Here is a 26,841-nt window from a genome sequence, read left to right as displayed (position 1 = left end):
GTACAATAAAACTACTTCAACAGATTATAATTAATGTAATTACCTGATCACAGATAGGATATTTTTGTAAGAGGTACAGATATATATCTACATAGCTTGGTTTTCAATAGCCTGAATTCCTGGTGAAAAAGGCAATATAGGTTTATTAAATTTCAGCATGGACTGTTAAAACTTAGATATTTGACAAAAAAATTCAATGTCCTTTTTCAGTTTAGCTGGCTTCAAATAATACTTCAGTAGTGTAATAGCATAAGGGGAAGAAGTAGTGCTGTAGCCTACTTGAATGGGGCTGAGTCTATTAATTTTTCCAGAACTGAGAAAGAGTAAATTACAGGCTCTGAAGTTTAGTTTATACTATGTATCTCGATGAAGGTATCACAAAATTGGCCATTATCAACTTGTTCTTTCTCATACTTAAGAAGTAAGTTAATTTTGTTTTCCTAAAACCCCAAATATGATCTCTTTATGTCTATATCAAGCAATGTAATTTTGTACAGTTCAAGACTTTCTACTTGTGCCAAGCAAAGAAAATATTTTCTATTTATAAATTTCATGGAATTAATGAATTCCAGTTGAGTGCTCTAAAACCAAGAATATATCATTCTGTTATACATTTTCTCTTTATGGATTTGAGCTATAAAATCTAAGAAGTGTTCCTAATAAAGACTGATCTTTTCAGCTTTTAAGGAACAGTACTGTGAAATTCAACAATCTGGTTAGGTGATGAAATCTATGATTTTCTTTTCTTAATTGACATAATTGCTTCATTGCTATGTAGAAACAGAATTTTCCTTATAGTATCCTATGCCAAATTCAAGATTTGCTTATTGATTCAAATCCCTTTTGCTTATAATTATTTAAATACTATGTCTAATCTTAGAAAGTTCTTACCATTTTAATGTTTTTTATTGTTATTGTAACAGTGAGATAGAGAGGGGTTACAGTACACGAGTCAATAAATACATGTCTTTTTTGAACAATGTCAACTTTTCCCTCATTTTAGCCTAATTTTTCCCTCTCTATACTTCTTCCTACCCCCATCACAAGTTGTAGAATTCTTTTTCAACATAATGTCTAGTGAGTATCACTGATGGCTGCAATTGTTCACCCATTTTAAAAAGTATATAGCATTTTCTTTGCAATGAAATCTCATTGTAATGACAACAAACATCAAGTCTCAGAAGATATGTATACTGTTATCACCATTAGAAAAAAAAACAATTTAAGCTAACAAAACTGGAATTTTTTCTAATGAAAGTATATATAATAAAAAAATTAACTTGCCATTTGTCTATTTGTTATATATCAGTGGTACTTGCTGGAAAAAAATACTGTCAAAGTATACTGCATTTAAAAAGAAATAGTAACTATGATTAGGTAAGTATTGCAAAGTGTGTCACATTGGGTCAGGTGAAGCATGACTATGATTCTAACACTTGGGAAACAGACGCAAGAGATCTATGAGTTCAATCCAATCTGGTTTACAGACAGAGGTAGAAAGACAGAGTGTGAATGGAAGGAAAGAGAGAAGGAAGTAGGCAGGCAGGAAGGAAGGAAAGAAGAAAGGAGGGAAGGAAGAACGAAAGAAAAAAAAGCATATCAAAACAAGTATTTGATCCTTTTAAGTAATAGTAATATTTCCAAAATTGGATACAGTAATAATGCTGAGTTTCATTCTTTTCCTTATTTCTATCCATGTTTTAGATTAATTTTTAAAGAAGAAAACTATACTCTTGCTGGAATTCATTTTAAAAAGAAAAGAAAGTAATTATGTTTCTACATGTTTTAGCAGATGAAGCAGGTCCTTTTATCCTCATCTCTTAAGCTGAAACATTTGAGCCACTGTAATAGAATGAGTACTTTCCTTCCAGGCTATTTAAAAGATCTTCTTACTTACAGGAAAGTAATTATAAATGCAGACAAGTTTCTGGAAAATTCTATTTGGGGAGTTGATGCACCTGTTTCTTTCTCCTGTCTCTGTAGTCACGAAAACAAAAACGTGATTTTAAAAGAGTCAACTGTATTATGAAAAATCTACGGGGAAGGGACAATGAAAAGCATTGGATGGTACAAAGGATGTGAATGAGGTCTAAAGGAACAAGCTAACACCAAGTCGGAACTTCATTAAAAGATAGAAATAAAAATTTCTGCAAAGAATGTAAAAAAATCAGATTATGAAGCCACATTTTTTTAATTGCCAGGCAGGACTACTTTTCAGACGCCTGCATCTGTTGTAAACAGACCAGACGGATATACACAGAAATAGAAAGCTTCGAAGAAAGGGTGTGATTCACAAGCCTAGCCTTAATAGCTGTATCAGGCTTCCTTTTGAAGTAGATCGGTCTTCGAAGCAGGTGTCCTAAAGGTGACATCTGACTGCTCAAAGTCAGCTAGTGTTTGGAAGCTTGCCAGCTAGAAGGCCGTTAATTGACAAGCTGTGAAAGTCCAGCATCACGGGAAGAGAAATCACACAAAGGGGTCTAGCCTTCATTCTTCGCACCTCACTCAGAGAAACAGTAGAGGGAGCTGCCAATCTTTCCAGATCTAAGTGTAGGCAGTGAGCAGAGACAGTGATCGACCTCTAAATAAGACTTTCATTGGGCAAGAATCACTATAATGTCCTTAATTGCCATATGGCTCTTGATTTATATTATGTTTCCCAAAGTACCAGCTCAGAAAAATCAGAAAAACAGCTTATCCTTTTGGATAGTTCCTAGGTGCTAAGAATTATGTGGTGGTCAAAAATATGTCGCAGTCATTTACTGATAAGGGCAATTCACAGAGGTAAGTCTGTCCTCACAATAGATATTGCAGCAGTATTTGCATCCTTCTTGTTTTTAAGGAGTACATTTTTATGTGCAAATAGAGTTAAATTTCCTGGTTTTCATTTCTTAAAATATGCCTCAGGTTCAATGTGTGATTTCAAAGTGAGCACAGGAGGCAATTGTGTAGATTTTGTTGCATATTTTAAAAACACGACAATATAATGATTACATAACAATAGAAACATTTATGCAGTGTCAATAACAACTTGAGATGAGGTGTACATTATCTCTGTCTTGACTGTTAATTGCCCCTGGCAGTCTTTTTTGAAAATACAGCACAGTGGCAAACTACAAAACAGTAGAAAGCCTGGCAAGGCTAAATGGTGAGAGAGTCTCATAAGGATGCAAAATTGGTTACTAGAAAAAGCATTCTGTCTGAGACAGAGCAATTAAATATGGTGCCTGACATTAAGAAGTGTCTCATCATATTTGCTGAGTGGAAAGCTATCCAGGTAGACATAAGTCTGCCACTGCTCTGATTTCTATGCTATACACAGGTTAAAACTTGTCAGGCCCAATGGCTGAGAAAAGATTTGGGGAAAAAATGATTATTACCTTTTCACTAATAGAATCTTAGATTTTTGTCCCAAAATATGATCTGTTTATTGATCTGTTTGTATCAACGTAGGATGAGCAAAATTACAGATGTGATATTACTTTTTTTTTTTTACTTTTGTATTTTTTAATTTTATTTTATTGTCATAGTAATGTACAGAGAGTTTACAGTCACATATGTAAGGTAGTGAGTGCATTTCTTTTTGTTGTTTGTTTTTTTGTTTGGTTGGTCATGGGGCCTGAACTCTGGGCCTGGGTGCTGTCCCTCAGCTCTTCAGTTCAAGGCTATTAATCTACCACTTGAGCCACAGCGCCACTTCTGGCTTTTTCTGCTCATGTGGTGCTGAGGAATCAAATCTAGGGCCTCATGAATGCAAAGCAAGCACTCTACCATTGAGCCACCTTCCCAGCCCATGAGTGCATTTCTTATTGAACTTGTTACCCCAACTTCCCCCATGTCTACCCCCTCCCCCAACTTGTACAAATCATTTCCAATATATTGTCTTGTGAGTATTGCTGTTGCATTGGTTCATCCTTTGTCCTTTGTCTCACCAGTGCATTGTTTCTCTTCCCTTTCCTAATTCAGAAAACAGTGTTTATGATACCCAGGGTACCAAAACCAGATACAGTGACAACAGAGGATAAACCACAGGGAAAAAAATCCACAAAAGAACAAAAAAATCACATTGTACATTAAAAACAACAGAACAAAACACCTTACTTTCATGTCTTAGATTTCGTTTAGACACATCTTATAAGGTCATATGTACATAGCTATTGAAGTATTCTGCTTATCTGCTCGAACTCTCCTAGACATATACTAATTATTACAAATGAGGGAAACCATGGGATCTATGTTTCTTTGGGTCTTTCCATTTCCTTATGAATGGGGAGATATAATTCTTCTGATGGAAACATAGAATTCCATTGTGTATATAATCACATTTTCTTGATCCATTCATCTACTGAGGGGCATCTGGGTTGGTTCTATATCTTAGGTATGGTAAATAATGCTGCAATAAACATGGTTGTGCTGATAGTTTTAATGTGGCCTTGTTCTCTTTAAAGCTATAATTAAGCCTCAACTTCTTAAGTATTTTAAAAATGAAGTTTAGTTTAATGTACTGCTTTTATTATAATCTGTAGAAATGTGTTGGAATAAGCCCAACTTAATTTCACTTTTTTTTCTTTAGCTGTGAAAGTGTTCTTCATTTAATCCAGTTGATCTCTCCATTAGTTCGAATAAAATCACTTATGATTTGTGTCTTCCTGGCTATCTTAAGTAAGGCTACTTAAATGAGCAATCTTTCTGAACTTAGAAGAGAAATGAAACAATCTAATGAGAAAATACAGCAACTTTTTGTATTCCCTTTCAATTCCTAAGCTTAGAGTTAGCACCTTGGTCTAACATGTAGCTATACTGTAATGTTTCGGAATAGAATAATTGATTCCTTCTCTACAGTCATTTCTTTGTAAATGACATAAAGAATCCCCTGTGATTAAAAACTCCATATCATAATGGACCTGAGAGTTGTCAAAGAATATTTGCTTTTTTGTTGACAGATGTGGGTAACAATTTTATAACACTTGTTTGTATCTTTCAAAGTGAGTACCTTTCACATTTTTTCTTTGGAAAATATTTTACTTTTTCATTTCTATTGAATTTCATTGTTTCATTAAAATAATCTTGCATTTTATTATTATAGTAAGATTCTTTTCCTGTAATTAACTAGATAGAATAGATTTACATTTCTTTTGTAAGCACATTTCAGTAATGGCCAAGAACCACTTAATTCAGAAAATACTGAGCACTTAAATTCATACAAGAATTAAACGTAAGTTATTTCAAGATAAAATGTTGCATTACAAATTCAGAGCAAGTGTCAATATTTGAAGTTGGCAGCTATCTAATCTTGCTAACATGCAATTCCTTCCATCTTGCAGGAAAAGCAGTAATAATTGCCTCAGGTTTGTGTCCTAGGCACCTTGCTGTCACAGGAACAAATATTTAAGATGACCATATAATCAGAAAATTTTGATAATTTGGCTCACAGAGTTGGAGGTTCTGATTCATGATTTTTATCTATCTATCTATCTATTTATTGTCAGTCATGGAGTTTGAACTCTACGCCTGGGTGCTGTCCCTCAGCTCTTCAGTTCAAGGCTAGCACTCTACCACTTAAGCCACAGTGCCACTTCCAGATTTCTGGTGGTTTATTGGAGATAAGAGTCTCACAGACTTTGCTGACTGGGCTGGCTTTGAACCTTGATCCTCAGAATTCATCCCCCTGAGTAGCTAGGATTACAGGTATGAGCCACCAGTGCCAAGCTTGGTTCATGATTCATGATGTTTTGATACCATTATTGTAGGTCTGGTAAGACAGGTTTTCATGATGCAATGAAATCTGTTTACTTCATGTTTAGATATGAAAGAGATGAATGAGACCATGACCCTTCAATCACACCCATTGACATACACCTACATTGACATCTTCTTAGATGCTACCTCTTAAATGTTTTACTGTCTCCCAAAAGTATGTGGCTGGGACAAAGTTTTTAAGACTTGAGCCATTGGGGAAACACTATAGTTCCAAACTTTAACAGTGTCTTCCAGGACAATACTCAATGATGCAAATAATGCTAATAATTAGAAGTGGAAATAATGATCGTAGGACAATAGTTTTACCAATATCATTATCATGATTGTCATAATATCAAATTATATTAATATCAAATACTATTAAAAATTCCATAAAATAGTGGTATTGACTTCTGCTACATAGATATATGGAAAGGCTTGTGGTCTAATGAGAATATTTCTTGCAATTTAGTTCAATGATAACTAGAATTTACATAGTGAATGGCTCATACCCATAAAAACTTGATTATTAATACCAGGATCTATTTCATAAGTACTGAAAAAATATGGAAATATAGGATAACATCTTCCCCTAATCAGTAAGATATTCAACAGATCCCAGGTATACTGATCACTTTTCCTAATGATAACTTACTATAAATCTACTAAATTAATGATCCCTTAATAGAATTTCAGATTTTTCCAGGGTGATTGCTGATGACTTATACTGTACCATCTGAGTTTTTCCCAGAGCTGAAAAAATAGATCAGAGCTACAAATGTACAGAACACCATCAATTTGTAGAAAGTGTGTGCATGTGTGTTTGTGAGGGGGTGTAGGTGTGAGGGGGTGTAGGTGTGTGGGTGTGTGTCTGTCTGTGTCTGTGTGTGTGAGTTTGTCTTTCTGTCTGTGTGGCATATCTTTCTAATCTTCATGTATTCAACTTAATTTGTCACTGGAATTAATTTGCATTTCAAGTTTTCCTATAGCACTGAACTACAGCTAAAATGTATTTGCTGAGGATCATTTAACCTTTATTACTTTTATCCCAGATGTTTGACTGTGTAGTTAGAATGTCAAGATTATTTCTAAAACATAAAACATTTATTCCTATGGTAATAAAATTAAATATACTTCCCATGCTTATCTTTTGAATAATGTATTTACTCCTTTAGTTAAGGTCTTCAGAAACAATATATCATTTTCCTCAAATGTACTAACTTTATTCACTATAAAAGTAGCTGTACAATATAATTGGATTAACCAAATTGGAAAAAGCAAAAGAGGTAGACATTCATCACTGACATCTATATTACAAAAACTATTAATATATTTGTTATTTATTTAATCTTTTATTCATTTGTTTACTCTGGCAGTTTTAAGACACTCTTACTATGCAAGTGATCTACCATTTCTTCCATACCTCTATCTTTAGTTTAGAGATTGACCCTCGGTCTTGGCTTAGACTGTAATCCTCCCACATTTGCCTTTGGTATAGTGAGGATTCTACACATGCTATGACCATCCCTTAAATGGAGTCTGTAAAGCTTTTCATAATTTACTTCAAAGACAATAATACCACATTGGCTAAGAATCAACCCATTATATTGCATTATAAGTATGGTAAGTAAGCCATAAGTAAGTCAGTTAAGATTTGCTGTTTGGGAAAAACATACTTTAGATCATAATGATAATTATTATTTTATTTGAATTTCAGAGTGGTAAGGTTGCTACTTCGATCTTTGTTTTTCCATTATCGTTTTATGCATAAGTTGATAGGAAGAAACTCCCAGGTGTCCCTTGAAGTATACATTCTTACACATTCTGTACACACAGATAAACACATATACATATACACACACATACACACAGACCAAGACCAAGTTGCAGTCATTTATTGCTACACAATAAGTTACACCAATGAAAAAGGACTAAATATAAAAAGCAGTTTTATTTGTACTTGATAAATTTAATCTATTACTGGGCTCAACTGTAGTACTTTCTTCTTCAGCAGCGCACAAGTCTGAATTCCCATAAAATAGATTTAAAGTATAAATTTTCCATAATTGCAAATGACTATAATAAAATATAACCTTTCTTCTTTGATTTGAGACATAATTTAAGAATAAAATTTGTTATTTGGATATTAAAATCATTCCTTTCCAAAATAATGAGTTTCGTATCTTGACACATTTAACCTCCAATATGCTTAGAAATACATTATTTTTCTAGTATATTAGTGATTTTTAGAAACAAATTTCAGCAAGGCTAGCATAACTTACAATATGGTGTAATAATATAAAATATAATATAGGGTGTTGATAAGTCCACAAAAGACAATGTTATAAAAATTCATAAACCAACTTGGTTTGTTCCCGCTGTAGACACTAACTAAACAATTAATGTGTGCCAAGAATGATTCTTACTTTTGGAATAGTAATTGTAAAAGATACAAGAAAGATGTGATCAAATCCTCTACCGATGTGTTAAAGCACCGGGTCTAAATCTGAGGCAATAATTCTTCATGTTCTTTAAATCTCCTATTGTAGTACACAGGGACATGAATCAAAGGGTGGCATTCTTCTTTAGGGACAGAGGTATTGATGAAATAATCCATTTTTCATATGTTAATCTAAATTTAAACACTAATTTAGGTATAAACTAAATGTATTATATGTTTTTTTTTCCTTCCATGCATTTTAGTGTTATTATAAAGGTGATAAATTAACAAACAGGACAAAAGGAGAAGAAAACAAAGACAGCAACAAAGAAGAAAACCTCTTTGTTTATATTTCTTGGAATTAATTTTAATAAATTATTTTATATGATCAGATGCATATATAAATAGTATTGCACCTCTGTGTTCCTCTCTTAATTATATCCATTTTGGTTTCACTGTGTGTGAATACCTAGAGATCATGATCCATAAATGAGCCCATAGACCTATAACCATCTAGTATTTGATAAGGGAGCCAAAAAAATAGCTTGGAAGGAAGATAACCTCTTCAACAAATGGTGCTTGCAAAATTATCTATTCATATATAGAAAACTGAAGCTAGATCCTTACATATCACCTTGTACCAGAATCAATTCAAAATGGATCAGTCCTCCATGCAAGACCAGAAACCATGAAAATATTACAGGAAAGGCTAGACAAAACAATAGGGTTCCCAAGCATAGCCTAATACTTCCTAATTAAAGGTCCAGAATCATAACATATCAAAGAAAGACTGGATAAATGGGATTGCATCAAACTGAAGAGTTACTACATGGCAAAGGATATAGCTAACAAGATAAATAGAAAGCCCACACAATGGGAGAAGATTTTACTAGCTATGTATCAAACAAGGCCTCGTATCCAAAATATGCTTAGTGCTCAAATAATTAACCCCCCTCAAAATGAACTCTCAAAAACAAAGCCAATGGGCTAATGACATAAAGAGAGACTTCTCAGAAGAAATAAGAATGGTCAACAGACATATGAAGATATATTCAACATCTCTGGCCATAATGAAATGCAAATGAAAACAATATTGAGTCCACTCACCTCAGTTAGAATGATTATTATCACAAAAACTAACCATAACAAATGCTGGCATGGATGTAGCCAAAAAGGAACTCTATTAGACTGTTGGGAATGTAAATTTGTTCAAACAATCTGGAAATCAGTATGGAATTTGGGAATGGAAAAGTTGAGAGGGAAATGGGAAGGATGGTGACACTGTTCAAAAGGAAACATATTCATTACCTGACTCACGTAACTGTAAACCATCTTGTATATCACGTTTACAATAATATTTTTTATTTATTTTTATTTACTTAGTTATTTTCTGTTGGTCATAGGGATTGAACCCTGGGCCTGGGTGCTGTCCCTCAGCTCTTCAGCTCAAGGCTCCTGCTCTACCACTTGAGCCATAGCACCACTTCCAGTTTTCTGAGTGGTTTATTGGAGATAAGAGTCTTATGAACTTCCTGCCTGGGCTGGCTTTGAACCATGATCCTCAGATCTCAGGCTCCTGAGTAGCTAGAATTACAGGTGGGGGCCTCTGTTGCCCAGCTACAATAATAGTTTTTAAAGTGACTAAACATAGATCTTCCGTATGACCCAGCAATTCCACACCTGTACATTTTCTCAATAGGCAAACAAAGTCACACTAAAGCTCTCACAACTATGTCCAGAGCAGCATTATTTACCATAAAATCAACCCTAATGTCTCTCAATGAAGGTACAAGTACAATGAACTTGTACTTATGCATCAGAAAGAATGATGTTGCATCATTTGTAAGGGAATGGAAAAACTTTGGTGAAAATATTGTGGTAGCTAGAATGTGCTATAATGTCCCTATAAATCCATAAGTAAACATACTAGATGGTTATATATAGTATATATAATAAGATATACATAATATATATGCATATTATCTTATATAATATATATTATGTTATTATATATTATATAATATATTATGAAGCCAAGAAAATATTCAGAGGGCATTTAATCCAGTTCATATTACTGAATTCAAATAGCTCCAATAATGATGGGGTTTTTGCAAAGTAGTTTTCAAAATCAGATTTTCAGGTGATAGTTACATTAAGAACATGAAGATATTCTCTGCTTAGAGTATAATATTTTTCAACATATTCAGTTATAATAGTAATTATATAGCACTAGCTGGATTGTTCAGGTTAACAAAACTAGGTTGTACATAGTCTTTTAGAATAATTAAAGTAGTGCAAGTTTAGAATGAGAGTCCAAACCTTCCTAATGTCAGCATTCAAATTCTGTAATGTGGACTTTACTGTGCACTATAAACCACTTTGGTGGGTTTTCAGAAAGTCAAAATAAGGGAATAAAAACTAGTCCAATTTCAGGCATGAGGTGGCTGAGACCTGGAGGGCAATGGCTTGTAGTCATCCCAGGTGGTAGAGTGTACAAACCTTATGTCCAATTTATAAGCAAAACCCTGGGCTAAAGGCATGGCTCAAGAGGTGGAAAGCCTATTGTCAGCAAGAAAGTCGACCAAATACAAAGTACTGAGTTTAATATTGGTACTAATTACCTGTAAAAATAAAAACCAGGAAAAATGCAAGAGTAAAAGAAAAAAATAAAAAAGGAAAGAAAGATCTGATGTATTTTTGTCGATTAAAGTTGGTTAATATTCTCAGACATAAATAACTATAAATATGTTTGGTATTTAGCTTATAATATTTGTATGATTTAGCTCTGCCTCCTGAGTGAACAACAGTGCTGGAAAGATATCCTCCTTACATGCTTTGTATCTTCAATTGTCTATATAGCATATAGATAGATTAGATGAACAGTTCTTTAAAAGAAATTTTGCTTTATGCTTCTTTATTTCATGTAATAATATTCTTATTTGCTTTTAGGAATTGGTGGCTCATATATGTAATACTACCTAGTTAGGAGACTGTGATCTGGAAAATGACAGCTCAAAGCTAGTCCTCTGAGACTCCATCTCCAAAATGGAGCACCCAAAGGAAAGCAAGGCTGAAGTCATGAATCCAGTTCAGCATAATGGCCTGAGTTCAAAACTCAGTACCAATTCAAAGCTGCCTATTAATTCCAATGCTGTTTGCAGAATGATACAGATTTTGTATAATGAGAGGTCTATCTTTTAAATATTAATCATAGGTCTATATACACTTTTCAGAAAGAATGTATTAATCACATATGATGGATGCCTAAATTTGCAGCATTTTCAAAATAATTTTATCTGCTGAATGCTTTTAAAATGCTTATAACCAAGCAGCTTATACTCCATATACTCTGGATGAACATACACTCAAAGACATGCTCTTGATCTCACTTGGACATGGACCATTGGTAAAGAATGAATTCTTTAGCAAGAAGCATTTCCAGTTAGCACACCCAGAGGACAACAAAGTGACTGGAATAGAGTAACACCTATTTGAATTTCTTAAAGCTGGATAATGAAAAACTAAATTAAGGAAACTTTTTAAGAAAAGTTTGAATGGGAAATGAGAGTCAATAATTGGTAGTGGAAACAGACGATGGATGTACATCGAGATTAGAGCAACGAGAACTCCTGAGTGGGCAGAAATTTAAGAGTTTGAATCAGCCATCACAGAAGCTCTTAGAGCAGACATGTTACGGGATTGTAGATTACAGAATAGAATGGACTATTGCTAGAAAAGTGTTTATAGTATTGGTGCACAACTGTTGCTGCTTTGAAGTTTGCATTTCTCCTTTCCTATGATCCTTACTCTCAGGAAAATCACAACTATTTCCTTTCTAGAGTTCCAAATTTACAAAAAAAAAAAACTTGTTTTGAATACTGGAAAATATATTTTGCATAAAGTTCAAAGCACATTACTTAACAGAAAATTTAATAAATACTAGATAAACTATCAGGGAAAAGGGTCAGATAAACCTTGTAATGTCTATATTAAAATAGCGTTTGAAAAGAAGCATTAAATCCAAGTTTATAAATGATTTCACCAAAATACTGAATGCATACTATGAATTTTATGCATAGCCTACTGAAGCTTAACAAGAGTATAAAAATAGATTCTAAATGATATTGCCAAACTCTAGACAATTACTAACATGAACATTAATCAACGATATTAAATTCACTTTTCATTTCCCCATCAAGTGTAGTTACAATGAAAATTTGACTTACCAAAATTTATATTACTCCAGCAAAACATGGTTTTCCAAAGTAATTATTCCAATCTGCTTGGTATTTGTTCATCTTTGTACCCTAAAACAGTGTATTAAAAATACAAATTGACCCAATGGTTCATAGTAAACTAAAGAGTAAACATACAATACTATTTATTCAACTAATTAGAAATGTGTTTTCACTATGTTTAATTTTAAGATAAAAATGTACACGAAATTACTAAGACGCTAAACAAATGAATTAGAACAGTTTTAAATTATTATTTGAACTATGATGAGGTTTCTGAAATTACAGCATCTAGTTCATCTATCATTTGAAGAAAAATAATTATAGTTTTGGAAAGGTCTTCAATGCATATTAGATATTCATAATGTGAAAAACCGTGGGAAAACTGCGAGTTCTGCACATAAATTTCAATGTTATCCACATGTGAATTTCTGTAACATAAGGAATAAATATGGTTGAGGCGCTGCTGCAGCAGCTGCATAAATCATGTTCTTTATCTTAACTCTCAATGCTTTATAACTTTATCAGAACAGCTGGCTTTCAAGGCACTGTAGAAAGCTGCACATACCAGCATAGTCTTGTTTATTTTTTTCTATATGTGCTCACAGATCTGTGTTTATACTACAGATTCAATATAATGTGTTTATATTAGGGATTCAATGAACATATATGGTACATTAATGTTCAATAAACTAACAATAATAGGATACATAAAATCTAACTCTTTCTTTTGTGGAAATTCAAACTGGTAAAAGTTCATCAAAGCCTAAACTTTTGTCCTGTATAATTCACAAATATCTCTGTTTTATTCATCCCAAGGTGTGATAAATATTTACCTTCTTACTGAGTGGTTACTTATTTAGCACTGAAAACACCGTGGTAACTTACAAAGACTTGTCATATGAAATGGTAGATATATTTTTTGTCAGAACAATGAAGACAATGAATTGTTTCATGTGTGATAATTAGTATCATGTTTTTCAATAATTTAGGTTTGTGCTGATTGGGAATACAATGTAACAATTTTGGTCATCACAATCGTCACTGAAAATAAACACATTTGTCATTTAATATATTTAGACTGGAACAATCTTAATATTTAGCTGCTTAGTTGAACAATGTCATGAATATAGCATATAATAAATCCCCTGATGTTAATTGTTAGGTTTATTCCTGCTCTAGCAGTTCTCAATTAATAAATATTAATGCTCCCTTATCAAGGAACTGATAAGGAGGTGACAGAACATAGATATTACTTTGATGCCTCTCTCTCTCTCCAGAATATAATAAGAACATGGAGTGCATTATAATGTATTCATTTAACACAATTATTGATTCTTATTGGTCAATATTTTGCTAAAACCCAGAAGTGCAGGGGTTAATCAACTTGACATTATGCCTGTCTTCTTGAACCTTAGAGCTAGTGGTAAAAATGCTCCTCTCCTCATCTAATTTCATTGAACTTATATCATAGAAAAATTCCCCATTCCCTAGGATCACAGTCTCTATTTTCAGAAACCTGTATTTAATTTACTTTTTTTTTCCAGAATGAGGGCATTTCTCCTATAACAGAAAGTTATCTAGATGGATACAGGATTAGGGATCCAAAGAAAGGAGACAAGAAGTGCCAAGAAGCCAAACAAAGTGCACTTTGAAATATTTCTCACAAAATACCTTTGGAGGAAAGTAATCTACAAAATGTAACTGGAGGGAAAATAGTCATATAAGCATAGAAAACAGAGCACTATCTGTAGAATATACAAAACTTCAGTGGAGTCAGTGCAAATATTCAAAATGATAAATAGTTCTGTTCTGATGTAGTTAGAATTTAAACATCCATGTGTGTATTTATAAATACATATAGATACAGATAAATATAGATATAGACTTAGAAGCAGAGAAAATCCATGAAATGTTTTAATAGTAGACAGTTTAAGATTAAAGATAACGGGAATCCTTTCAAAAAGATAAGGGTGGATTCCAGATGTTTATCACTAACACAAATGTAAAATATTGGTAATTCACAAGAGGCTAAAATGCAGAGAACTGACTCATAGGTAATTTGTATAAATCTATCTTGAAAAACTTAAAGAGCCTAGTATTATTTATTTTGGTAGGAAATTTGCAGGAAAATGAGATGATTCCTACACTTTTTTAAGGAATAGATAAAATCTGTACAATAAAGGAGATACTGCCAAATATACATGTAGGAAGTTTGGATGTAGGAAGCTTGTCTATTGTTTGGTGAGTAAGTAGCTTGTTTTAACAATAACAGTTAAGTCACCTTAAGTAATACCGTAATCTCAAAATAAAGGTCTTGTTGGGACTACTAATTTTGAATCTCATTAAGACAAAGGTAGAAGTTGAAGCTATATACATGAATGTGATTTCTCACAAAGAATAAAGGTATTGAAGAGAACAGAAGTCTCAAGACCATAGCACCAAGAATAGTGAATTTCTAAATTTTCAAGACTCTTAAGTGTAAAGAAATCATGAAACAGAAAAGCATTACAAATACACCCTAGTAAGTGTATTTAAACGAAGGAATAGTCAACAGTATGACACACTGGAGAAAAAATTAGGTGATATCACCATAAAAATTTGTTTTCAAGAGTTATTAACAGGGGCTGGGAAAGTGGCTCAGTGGTAGAGTGCTTGCCTTGCATGCATGAGGCCTTGGGTTCGATTCCTCAGCAATACATAAGCAGAAAAGGCTGGAAGTGGCACTGTGGCTCAAGTGGTAGAGCACTTTGAGCTGAAGAGCTGAGGGACAGCACCCAGGCCCAGGGTTCAGACCCCACAACTGGCAGAAAGAAAGAAAGAAAGAAAGAAAGAAAGAAAGAAAGAAAGAAAGAAAGAAAGAAAGAAAGAAAGAAAGAAAGAAAGAAAGAAAGAAAGAAAGAAAGAAAGAAAGGAAGGAAGGAAGGAAGGAAGAAAGAAAGAAAGAAAGAAAGAAAGAAAGAAAGAAAGAAAGAAAGAAAGAAAGAAAGAAAGAAAGAAAGAAAGAAAGAAAGAAAGAAAGGAAAGAAAGAAAGAAAGGAAGGAAGAAAGGAAGGAAGAAAGGAAGAAAGAAAGAAAGGAAGGAAGAAAGGAAGAAAGAAAGGAAGGAAGAAAGGAAGAAAGGAAGAAAGGAAGGAAGAAAGAAAGAAAGAAAGGAAGGAAGAAAGAGAGAAAGAAAGAAAGAAAGAAATTCAGTTATGAAGTTAGGTGTACAAAATTCTAGTTTAACCAGGAAGTTTATATGGATTCTAGTCTATATGATATTTTCCAATTTGTAATATGGATAAAAGGGGAGCAATTAGGATTAAAATAAACTGGGACTAGGCTAGAACTTGTATCCTATAAACTCAGCTACCCATGATATAAAGATCAAGAGGATAATTAGTTCATGGCCAGTACCAACAAAAGGTGAACCAGAACCTCATAGCAACAAACTAGCTGAATGTAGTAATACTCGCCTGACATTGTAGCTACCAGGAAAGTAGAGGTAGAAAGATGGCAGTCAGAAGCCAGCCCTGGGAATAAAACAGATCCTATTGAAAAAAATGTCAAAATGGCAGGTGGCTTAAATGTCAGAACACCTGTCTCACAAGTGAAAGACCTTGATTTCAATCTCTAGTGCTATTTTTTTAATCCTGTAGGAAAAAGAAATATAATAATATAGAAGCTCTTATTTTATGGTATGATTTTTGTCTTGGATATCTAAATGCTACCTTTTTGCATGGGAAACTATACTCAATAATGGCTATGGTCTAGAATATATGCCCTACATAGCCAAAACTTTGTCTGCTTTGTGCGGATGGACTGTGAATGCTAAATGCAGGACTCTCTTTTGGCAATATGTGAAAAAGTTGCTACCTCTAATTTGTATTATTTCCTTTCTGTCTTGTTTCTACTAAACAGACAGTTATTCCTGATTCTATTATTTCCTTGAATCAGAGACTACCTGTTTCCAGCTTCTGATTCATTGATTCAACTAAATGGTTCATCTGTTTTTCCAGATGTTATTTTTCTTCAATATTTAATAAGTATTAGTAAGTCAAATAAGATTTTTGATGACAATTTGAAAACCATCCTAAAACTACAGAGTTGTGTTTTTCTACTCTATATTCCTTGTTGTGTGGGTTCCATGCTCAAGGTTACCTCATTTTTTAAATTATATTGGGGTACTGAACTCTGGACCTTTTTCCAGCTAAGCATCTGTTCTACCACTTGAGGCACATCCCCAAACATAGATGCTATTCCATGTGTACAGCATGCCTTGCTCTAACTATAATGTTCTTATTTTGGAATGAAGGAGAAAGAATGGTAAAAAGGAAATTGCTTCCTGAGCTAGTCTCACTCAAAAATGTTAGTTTGGCGTCAGTCAAACCCATTAAAGATGTTCGCATCAGCCCTGTCTGAAAAATAAGATAAGGAGGAACAGCCTCATTAATACATTAAATCGTGTATTTGTATCTCTTAAGGCTTTTCATGTAGAACAGTGGGAAGGGAAGCTGGAAACAGAGAAAGGTCTCTGACATTTACTATGAATGACATTAAATATAATATCAATTTGAACTAGTTTCTGTGCCTATATGTTTGCTTATTTGTTTATTTTTCTGGGAAAACTTTAGATCTCTTCTTGGACTTTAATTTTTTTTGTTTTGTATTCTTCTTTTATGTTATCTCAACCAATCAGCTCCTTCCAAATATACCCATAGAGTCAGTCATCACATCTCAAAAGCCTGTATATCCAGCTGCCTCTTCCATATTCCCACTCTGAGTTCTTGTATGAAAATGATACACTTAAAATGAAGTTTAAAATCATCAGTATTCTTCAAAAGACTGTATATTTATCATTAACTTAATTGTTTAAAACAAATTTTATAACAATCCATCCAGTTCTAAATCCAGAAAAATTATAGAAATCAAGGTAGAGATAAAATTGACATTCATATTAGAAAGAGCACAAGATCTCTTTCATTTGCTGTTATTTTCTACAGCAGTAATTCTAGTAAAGTTCCTAAAAAATGAGAAGAGCAAAATCAAACCTATAGAGATTGGTAGAGAATTAGTCAAAGAGTAAAAATGACAGGTACCGAGTTTGAGTCCTGATCTTGGACCTACAAAAAAAAAAAAAAAGGAAGGAAGGAAGGGAGAAAGAGAAAGGAAGGATGGAAGGAAGGAAGGAAGGAAGGAAAGAAGGAAGGAAGGAAGGAAGGAAGGAAGGAAGGAAGGAAGGAAGGAAGGAAGGAAGGAAGAAAGGAAGGAAGGAAGGAAGGAAGGAAGGAAGGAAGGAAAAGTGGAAAGGAAAGAAGAAATAAGGGCAACAAGGAGGAAGCAAAGGGTGGGAAATAGGCACATTGTTCTTAATCACTTCCCAAAGCCATATAGGCTCTTTAAAGTAGTCCAAAGAAAGTAAAAGAGAAAGTAAATTTCTTGAGTCAGTAGTAAGCTGTGTAATAGTTTTTTAATAGTTTTGTTCCTGGAAGAAACTCACCACTTAACAAGTTTGACACAAATATTTACTCATTACCTTACTTATGTAACTGTAAGCCCTCTGTACATCACCTTGACAATAAAATTAGAATTAAAAATAGAAACTCATCACAGATGGATTTTATGATGCAATTTATTCAATGGATTAAAGTACTAAGGATTATATCCTAACACTATCAAATGTATACTCAATTGATTGATTATATAGGTCATATTACATATAAATAATTATTAATCATTAGACTTCTGCTAAAATATAATTCTTAATCTTTTGTTTCGTATATTATATGGCTTATTTGCAATTATCTTATAGTTAAGATCTCCCAAAAGCAAGAAGAAAATACATTTGCAACCTAATTTTCAGAAAAGGAGCCATCTGTTTTTTAAAACATTAGTTATTTCTGAAAGGTATAATACTGCATTAGGGTGCTTATTATTACACTCAATGGTATATTTACCCCAAGTACCTTATGCTTCCTCCAATTACCTTTTCTTCTAATTCACCATTTTACTCACAGATAGTTTACTACTTCTCTAGGTGAGGAGATTTTTTAAAAATAAACTTCTGTAACATTATCCCTGAAAAAAGGTTGCAATAATCTCTATATTTTCAGTGTTACTATAATCTTCATATTTAATCCATCATTTTAACATTTTCAGGTTTTTTATCTAGACTATGTAGGTCAGGTTAAACTCGTGAACTCTTTTATCATTGACTGGATGCAGTAAAACCTGCATCCAATTTTTAATGCATTTGCTGAGTCAGGATAGAAAGGACTATATCAAAATAAAAAGATGAAGAAGAGGTTTACGTGGTGGAAATTAAGAGGGAGTTGTCCCAAAACCATCTCATGCGCTAATTGTTTTAGTTAAAATAAATAATGGATTTTACAAATAGTGCTGTAAGATTCTATATGTTAAAAAGACCCAGAGAAGCCAGGTGCTGGTGGCTCAGGCCTATAATCCTAGCTACTCAAGAGGTTGAAATCTGAAGATCATGGTTCAAAGCCAGGTTGGGCAAGAAAGTCTGTGACACTCTTACCTTCAATTAACCCACTAGAAAACCAGAAGTGGTGCTGTGGCCCAAGTGGTAGAGCGCTAGCCTTGAACTGAAGCTCTGAGGGATGTGTCCAGTCAAGACCCACAACTGATTAAAAATTTTTTAAAAAGACCCACAGAAAGACCCAGGCTTAGGTTGATTATTTTTAAGTACTGAAAATTTTACCTAGTATTTCTGACTCTCTCAAATAAGAACCAGAGTATAGGTGCAAAAATTCCTTCTGTTCTTAAGAGAGTGATATATTCTATGACAGACTACCACAATTTGACTTAAAGTATTTTTTAAAGTTACTTTTTATGTGCCCTAAAAATCATTCTGTCCATGTATATGTAAATAGCATTTGCAGCATTACTCAAGCATTTTCCCATTGGAGTATTATAATAACTTTCAGTCACTGTGATAAACATCCATTTTAACTCTTAACATATTATAATAATTAAGAAAAAATTCCAGAGAAATGCAAGCTTTTTGAGTGTAATGAGAACCACGTTTAAGTCCTCAGCTTTCATATTCACACTCTCTCCACTAATTAGGAGGACATGTAAGTATGTGACCTAGGAGTGTTCTGATAGATTACAATTTAAAATAATCTCAGCAATGAGAATGTCATAGAACATGGCAGGATAGGATATTTAAAATATTGGTCTTGTCATCAAAATAACCATGAGCCACATCAGACCTGAGTCTGACCAGATCCTTTTATCAATCTCAGTAACTGCTTAAAGAAAAGAGGCCTCTGAACATTTCTGAGGAAGCAGCACATATGAATCAACTGTATCACGTATTATTTACTCATCCCAGCCAACAGAGGATGCTGGCCTATGTGCCTACATCATCTGGTGGTTTAGGATACGACTTCTCCTCCACAAGTCTAGCATATGAGTTTTGGTCAACCTGAGCACTTTAAAGGTATCAGTACAGGTACTTGTCCACTTACTGTTTCTTGAGTCCCTTCCAACTGTAATGTATTCCTCAGTTGAAGCTATCTACAGATTTAAGTAGACAAAACATTCTTTAGTCCAGATCTTTAAGGGAATCTCCATTGTGCCACAAGATAACAACAAAATAAGAGGTGGGAAATTTCAACAACTATACACAATTCATGTAAACTTCGCAAAGAAAAGTTGGGGGGCGCAGTTTGAGGGCTGGAATATGGCTTAGGGGTAGAGTGCTTGCCTAGCATGCATGAAGCTCTGGGTTCAATTCCTTAGTACCACATATACAGAAAATGTTGGAAGTGGCACTGTCTCAACTGGTAACAAAAGAAGCTCAGGGTTGGTTCCATATCTTAGCTATGGTAAATAATGCTGCAATAAACATAGTCTTGCTGGTAGCTTTAGTGTGGTCTTGTTTGTGATCATTTGGGTAAATGCCCAAAAGTGGGATTGCTGGGTCATAGGGGAGCTCTATGTGAAGTCTTTTTTTTTTTTTATTTCATTCTTCATTTATGTGGAGTCTTTTGAGGAACCTCCATACTACTTTCCAAAATGGTTTAACAAGTTTACACTCCCACCCACAATGAAGTAAGGTTCCCTTCTGTATGGCATTCTCACAAAAAAAAAAAAAAAAAAGTAAAAAAAAAAAAAAAAAAGAAAAGAAGCTCAGGGACATTGCCCAGATGCTTAGTTCAAGCCCCATGACTACCTAACACACACACACACACACACACACACACACACTACACACACACACACCACACACACACACACACCACACACCCCAAAACAAAACACCAAAAAACAATTTGGGACCGTTACTACATAGATGTATGAGCAGCAGTAGTAATGTGCATGGAGGAAAGGTATTTTCTTTTTTTCTTTTTTTTTTCTATTGTGAGAATACAGTACAGAGGGGTTACAATTACATGGGCAAGTTAACGAGTACATTTCTTATCAAACATTGTTGCCTCCTCTTTGTTTACCCTTCCCATCTCTTCACATATTCCCCCCACCTCCCCCCACCCGATCCTCCCCACCCCACCAAAGTTGTAAAGTTCATTTTTTGACATAACGACTTGTTTTCTTTTTAATGGAAGAAAAATTAAATGGCATCTGAGGTATTTGATAGATTGATATTTATGAGGAGACATTAAACTAGCAGCATAAGACTCTGAAGAAAGAAAAGAAAAAGTATTTTAGGAAATATTTTTCAAGAAATAGCTGAAATCTGATGAAATTTTAACTACTTGTCTACAAACCTCAAAGAATTCCAAATATGCCAATATCAGAAATCTGAACTATTGTCAAATTGTCAAAACTCAAAGCAAAGAGACAATCTTAAAATCGGCAAAATAGAGATTTTCAAGGCAAAGACCCTCCACAACGCTAAAAGCTGAGAGCTCAATCTGAATCTCTCAGGCCACAACACAATGGGGGGAAAAGTGTACTTAAGTACTGAAGAAGAACGTGCAAAAAAAAAAGTATTCAGGGCTGGGAAGGTGGCTCAGTGGTAGAGTGCTTGCCTTACATGCATGAGGTCCTGGGTTTGATTACTCAGCACCACATACACAGAAAAAGCCAGAAGTGGCCTTGTGGCTCAAGTGTAGAGCACTTGCCTTGAGCTGAAGAGCTGAGGGACAGAGCCCAGGCCCAGAGTACAGGCAGGTCCCATGATTGGAAAAACAAATCAACCTTAGCAAAAATTATCCTTTAAAAATGGAGAAATTAATCCAAATAATCAAAATCCAAGGAAGTCTACTATTAATAAAGCTTTGTAGAGTCTATAAGTCTGAAATGAAAAGACGCTAAATAATAAATCATAGATACAAGTCAGAAACACATGAAGAAATAAAGAATAATGGGAAGTTAATTATATAAGCAAATATATAATCAGAATCATTTTATTTTATTCTGTGCAATAACTCCTTTTTCTCTTTTTTTCTTTTTTTTTTCGGTCATGAGGCCTGAATTCTGGGCCTGAGCACTGTCCCTCAGCTTTTCAGCTCAAGGCTAGCCTCTACCACTTGGGCCACAATACCATTTCCGGCTCTTTCTGCTTATGTGGTGCTGAGGAATTGAATCCAAGACCACATGCATCAAGGCAAGCACATTTCCACTTAACCACCTTCCTAGACTTAACTCCCTTTTTTCTAAGTGAATTAAAAGGCAAATGCATTCATTAACAAATATAATTTATATTGATAGGCACACATTGCAAAACAATATGTAATCTGTGACAATAGCAATATAAAAATGGAAGGATAAAAATGTACAGGAACAAAGTGTATCTACATTTGTACTATTCAAAGTAGGTTGTTATAGTTGGAGGATGGTGGCTCATGTTTATAATCCTAGCTACTCTAGAGATAGAGATCTGAGAATTATGATTTAAAGACTGCTTGGGTAGAAAAGTCTATAATTGTCTCTAAATAAATAGCAAGAGTTCTTGCTATTTATAGCAAGATATATAGCCATTGCTCAAGTGCTATAATATCTTTCTTGAGGAACCTTGAGTTCAAACCTCAGTAATGGCACAAAAATATGTCTGCTATGAGCTGCTATCAATTTTACATACAAGTTATAGTATTCAATGTAAGCACAAATAAAACCATAGCATGTTTTGAAATTCATATAAAAAATAAATAAAAATTTAAAAGGGAGTAGAGGTGGTGGAAGAGGGGAAGGGATAATAGGAGAAAAAGGGGGAGGTAACAATGCTTGCCAAGAAATGTACTCATCATCTTACTCATGTAATGGCAACCCCTCTGTACAGCATCTTTACAATGAAATAAAATTTTAAAAATAGAAATACAAATATTGAAGAAAATAAAATATATAAAATATAGCAAAATGCCAAATGTAAGTTTTTTGTTGATATTTACTCTAGTAGTAAATGAACTAAAATTTAGGGGTGGAAAGACAACAATAAAGCCTATTAAATTGCATTAGTCAGAGGTAGAATGAGACTGATAAAGGGGAAAGATTAATTGGAACATATTGTTTACATGCATAGAAATCCATCTTTGTAACCGGGTGCTGGTGGCTCACACCTGTAATCTTAGCTACTTAGGAGGCTGAGATCTGAGGATCTCGGTTCAAAGTCAGCCTGGGCAGGAAAGTCCGTGAGACTCTTATCTCCAATAAACCACTCGAAGTGTCACTGTAGCTCAAGTGGTAGAGCGCTAGCCTTGAGCTGAAGAGCACAGGGACAGAACCAAGCCCAGAGTTCAAGCCCCACAACCGACCCCCCCAAAAAAAAGAAAAGAAAAAAAATCCATCTTTGTATAATCTGTGGTAATAAAAATTGGATTTAAAAATACAAATCATTTGTCTCCTGTTTGCAAAGCAGACCTAATTAAAATGCACAATTTTGAAAATAAGAGTGGTGAAAGATTTTTTCACATAAAGCATAACAACACAGACCTGGGATAGCTACAATACTTATTACAAAAAATAGAATTAAGAGGAATTTCACACAATTCTACAATAATTGCTTACTTAATACTTTACTTTTCTTAGTAAATATAACAATAAAGAAATAGAGCTAAAATGAAGACACGTAAATTCATACACTACAGTAAACCAAAGCATCCTTCAGGATAGTCCATATGGTGGTTCACACAAGCAAACAAAGTCACTTTGAATAAAACTGAAATTTTATTATTCCATATATAGATGCATGTCTACATTGCAATAGAATAAAAGTAGATACCAATCACAGAAAGAAAACTGGATAACACAAGAGAAGATATAAGATGTATACATTTTTAGATTTGTCTAATATATTTAAGATATGTGCTCTCCTGACTATTGTGACTACATGTCCCAGCTAAATATCTTGCATGCCCATACAAAGTGTCATTTGGCATTTTGATTCAATCGTGTCTTGGAATTTCCAACCCTGATCCGGGAATTCTGGGAACTAAAAAAAAATGCCTGTTGTTGGGGATTTAGTTTTTTGAGTTGTAAGTACATTTTAGATATGAGACCATTGTCCGTTGTATGGCTAGTGAAGATCTTCTCCCAGTCTGTGGGCTTTCTGTTGATCTTGCTAGCTATGTCCTTTGCCTTGCAGAACCTCTGCAGCTTCATGCAGTCCCATTTGTCCAACCTTTCTTCGATTTCTTGTGCATTTGGGTCTCTATTAAAAAAATTTCAACCTGTCCCAAGAAGCTCTAGAGTTTCTCCTATTCCTTCCTGTAATGTTTTTATGGAGTCTGCTTTTATTTCAAGATCTTTGATCTATTTGGAGTTGATTCTAGTGCAGGATATACTTTTAGTTTTCTACAAGTGTTTAACCAATTTTGCCAGCACCATTTACTGAAATCCCCAATAACAAATCCACAAATAAACAACTGCCCAATTAACAAATGAGCTAAAGACTTAAAGAGAGACTTCTCTGAAGAGGAAATAAGAATGGCCAATAGAGACATGAAGAAATGCTCAACCTCTCTAGCCATAAAAGAAATGCAAATCAAGACAAGGCTGAGATTCCACCTCACCCCAGCTAGAATGGCTATAATCAAGAAATCTAATAACAACAGATGCTGGAAAGGATGTGGCCAAAAGGGAACCCTACTGCGTTGTTGGTAGGAGTGTAAACTTGTTCAACCACTTTGGAAAACAGTATGGAGGTCCCTCAAAAGACTCCACATAGAGCTCCTTTATGACCCACCAATCCCACTTTTGGGCATTTGCCCAAAGGATCACAAACAAGGTAATACCAAAGCTACCAGCACAACATGTTTATGGCAGTATTATTTACCATAGCTAAGATATGGAATCAACCCAGATGCCCCTCAGTAGATGAATGGATCAAGAAAATATTATGTGTGTGTGTGTCTGTGTGTGTGTGTATATGTGTGTGTGTGTGTGTGTGTGTGAATTCTCTGCCTCTGTCAGAAAAGATGATATTGCCCCATTTGTTAGGAAATGGAAAGACTTGGAAAAAATCATATTAAGTGAAGTAAGCCAGACCCAAAAGAAACATAGAACCCATGGTTTCCCTTGTTTGCAATGACTAGTACATGTCTAGGACAAGCAGAGAAGTTCAAAGGCTATGTACATACAACCATATGAGATAATATTAAGCAAAATGTACCCAATGACAGGGACACAAGAGGTTTTTTTGTTTTTCTTTTTTCTTTTTTCTTTCTTGTGAGTGTTTTTAATGTACTTACAATACACTATGTGATTCTTTTGTTTCTATTGTATGTTCTTCCCCATGGTATAACCTCTGTTTACACTGGATTTGATGCTGGTGTTCTACACCTTGTATATATATATATATTAGTAATTTGGAGAGGGGAAGGGATTTGCAGAATGCTTAAATGAGGATGCAGGCTGACCCATTGTGATAACGAGATGTACGGGACACTATATTGAAAACAAACTTTACAATGTGGGGGGAGGGGAAGAGTTGGGGAAATGGGGATGGAAGTGATGGTAGGGGGAAAATAAAGGAAGAGGTAACAATGCTCCCTATGAAATGCACTCATTACCTTACTCATGTTACTGTAACCCCTCTGCTCAACATTTTTACAAAAAAAATTGTTTTAAGCCCCAAGAAACAAACAAAAAATGCCTGTTTTCCCTAAAGACAACCCCATCTCAGCACAGATGCAAATTTTACAAATTTTAGAAAAAGACCATCCTTAGAAAAATACCTTAACTATTTATGAAAGAAATTCCTAAAATCTGACCTGGTCTGAATGTAGGTTAAAAAAATAGCTAAAAAAAAAAGTGAAAAACTACGTCTCTGAATAGTCATCCTTCACATTAGTTAGTCATCTGACTCTTTCTGACTCATGCCTTCAGGCTGGTCCTGCTACTTGCCTTGTATAAGCACCTACAGAATACATAGCCTAAGCATCACATATTGTCTGTGACTCAATCATTCATACAAATCAGACAATTTAAACATCAGATAGTGATTGAACTCATCTGGACATGAATCAAACCAAGAGGAAAGCATGTTCCTGGGGAGACTGACTATGGTTACCAGAAAGTCCTAAATAGATGACACAACCAAACTACCATAGATTGGGTACTATGAATAGCAGATATTTATTTTCTCTCAGTTCTGGATGCTAGTTGCCTAAGATCAATTGTCAGCAGGCTTGGTTTCTTGAAAGCTGTTTTGCCTTGGCTTGCTTATCAACATGTTCTTCCTGTATGTCCTCACATAGTCTGATCACTGGGATCTCTATGGACTTAATTATCTCTTTATCTATTGATACTAATCAGTTGTCTTTGGACCACAAAGATAGCCTCATCTTAACTTGATTATTCAGTTAAAGGCTTTGTCACATTCTCAAGTTCTCTGTATTAGGGTTTCTCTATATGAGTAGTACCAGGAACATGACTTACCATAAAGCATAGGGATATTTGAAAATATATTTAAGTGAAAATAAAAACACCCACAATAAAATAAAAAGCACACAGAGAAAATTTTATTTGTAATACCTACATTAAAGAAGATAATGCAAATAAATCAAGATTTTAAGTGTGTAAAGAACCAAAATAATGAGAACAATTTAAATCCAAAGTTAACCTAATGAAGAAAATAAATAAGGATAAAAATACAGAGAAGTCATATAAACAAGAGACAATAACTTATAGATCATTGTTCTTTTTTTTTTTTTGGTCGATCGTGGGGCTTGAACTCTGGGCTTGGGTGCTGTCCCTGAGCTCTTCAGCTCAGGCAAACACTCTACCACTGGAGCCACAGCACGACTTCCCGTTTTCTAGTGGTTTATTGGAGATAAGAGTCTCATGAACTTTTCTGCCCGGACTGGCTTTGAACTGTGATCCTCAGATCTCAGCCTCCTGAGTATCTAGGATTACAGGCGTGAGCCACCGGCGCCCAGCAGATCGTTGTTTTTATAAGCTACTTCTTTTAAAATTTCAAAAACAAGCAGGGTGCCTGTGACTCACACCTGTAATCCT

This window comes from Dipodomys spectabilis, unplaced genomic scaffold (genome assembly GCF_019054845.1).
Source record: "Dipodomys spectabilis isolate Male_0828 unplaced genomic scaffold, ASM1905484v1 ptg000098l, whole genome shotgun sequence".
Taxonomy (NCBI): Eukaryota; Metazoa; Chordata; class Mammalia; order Rodentia; family Heteromyidae; genus Dipodomys; species Dipodomys spectabilis.
The sequence above is the reverse complement of the archived record's forward strand: the minus strand, read 5'-3'. Positions refer to the sequence as shown.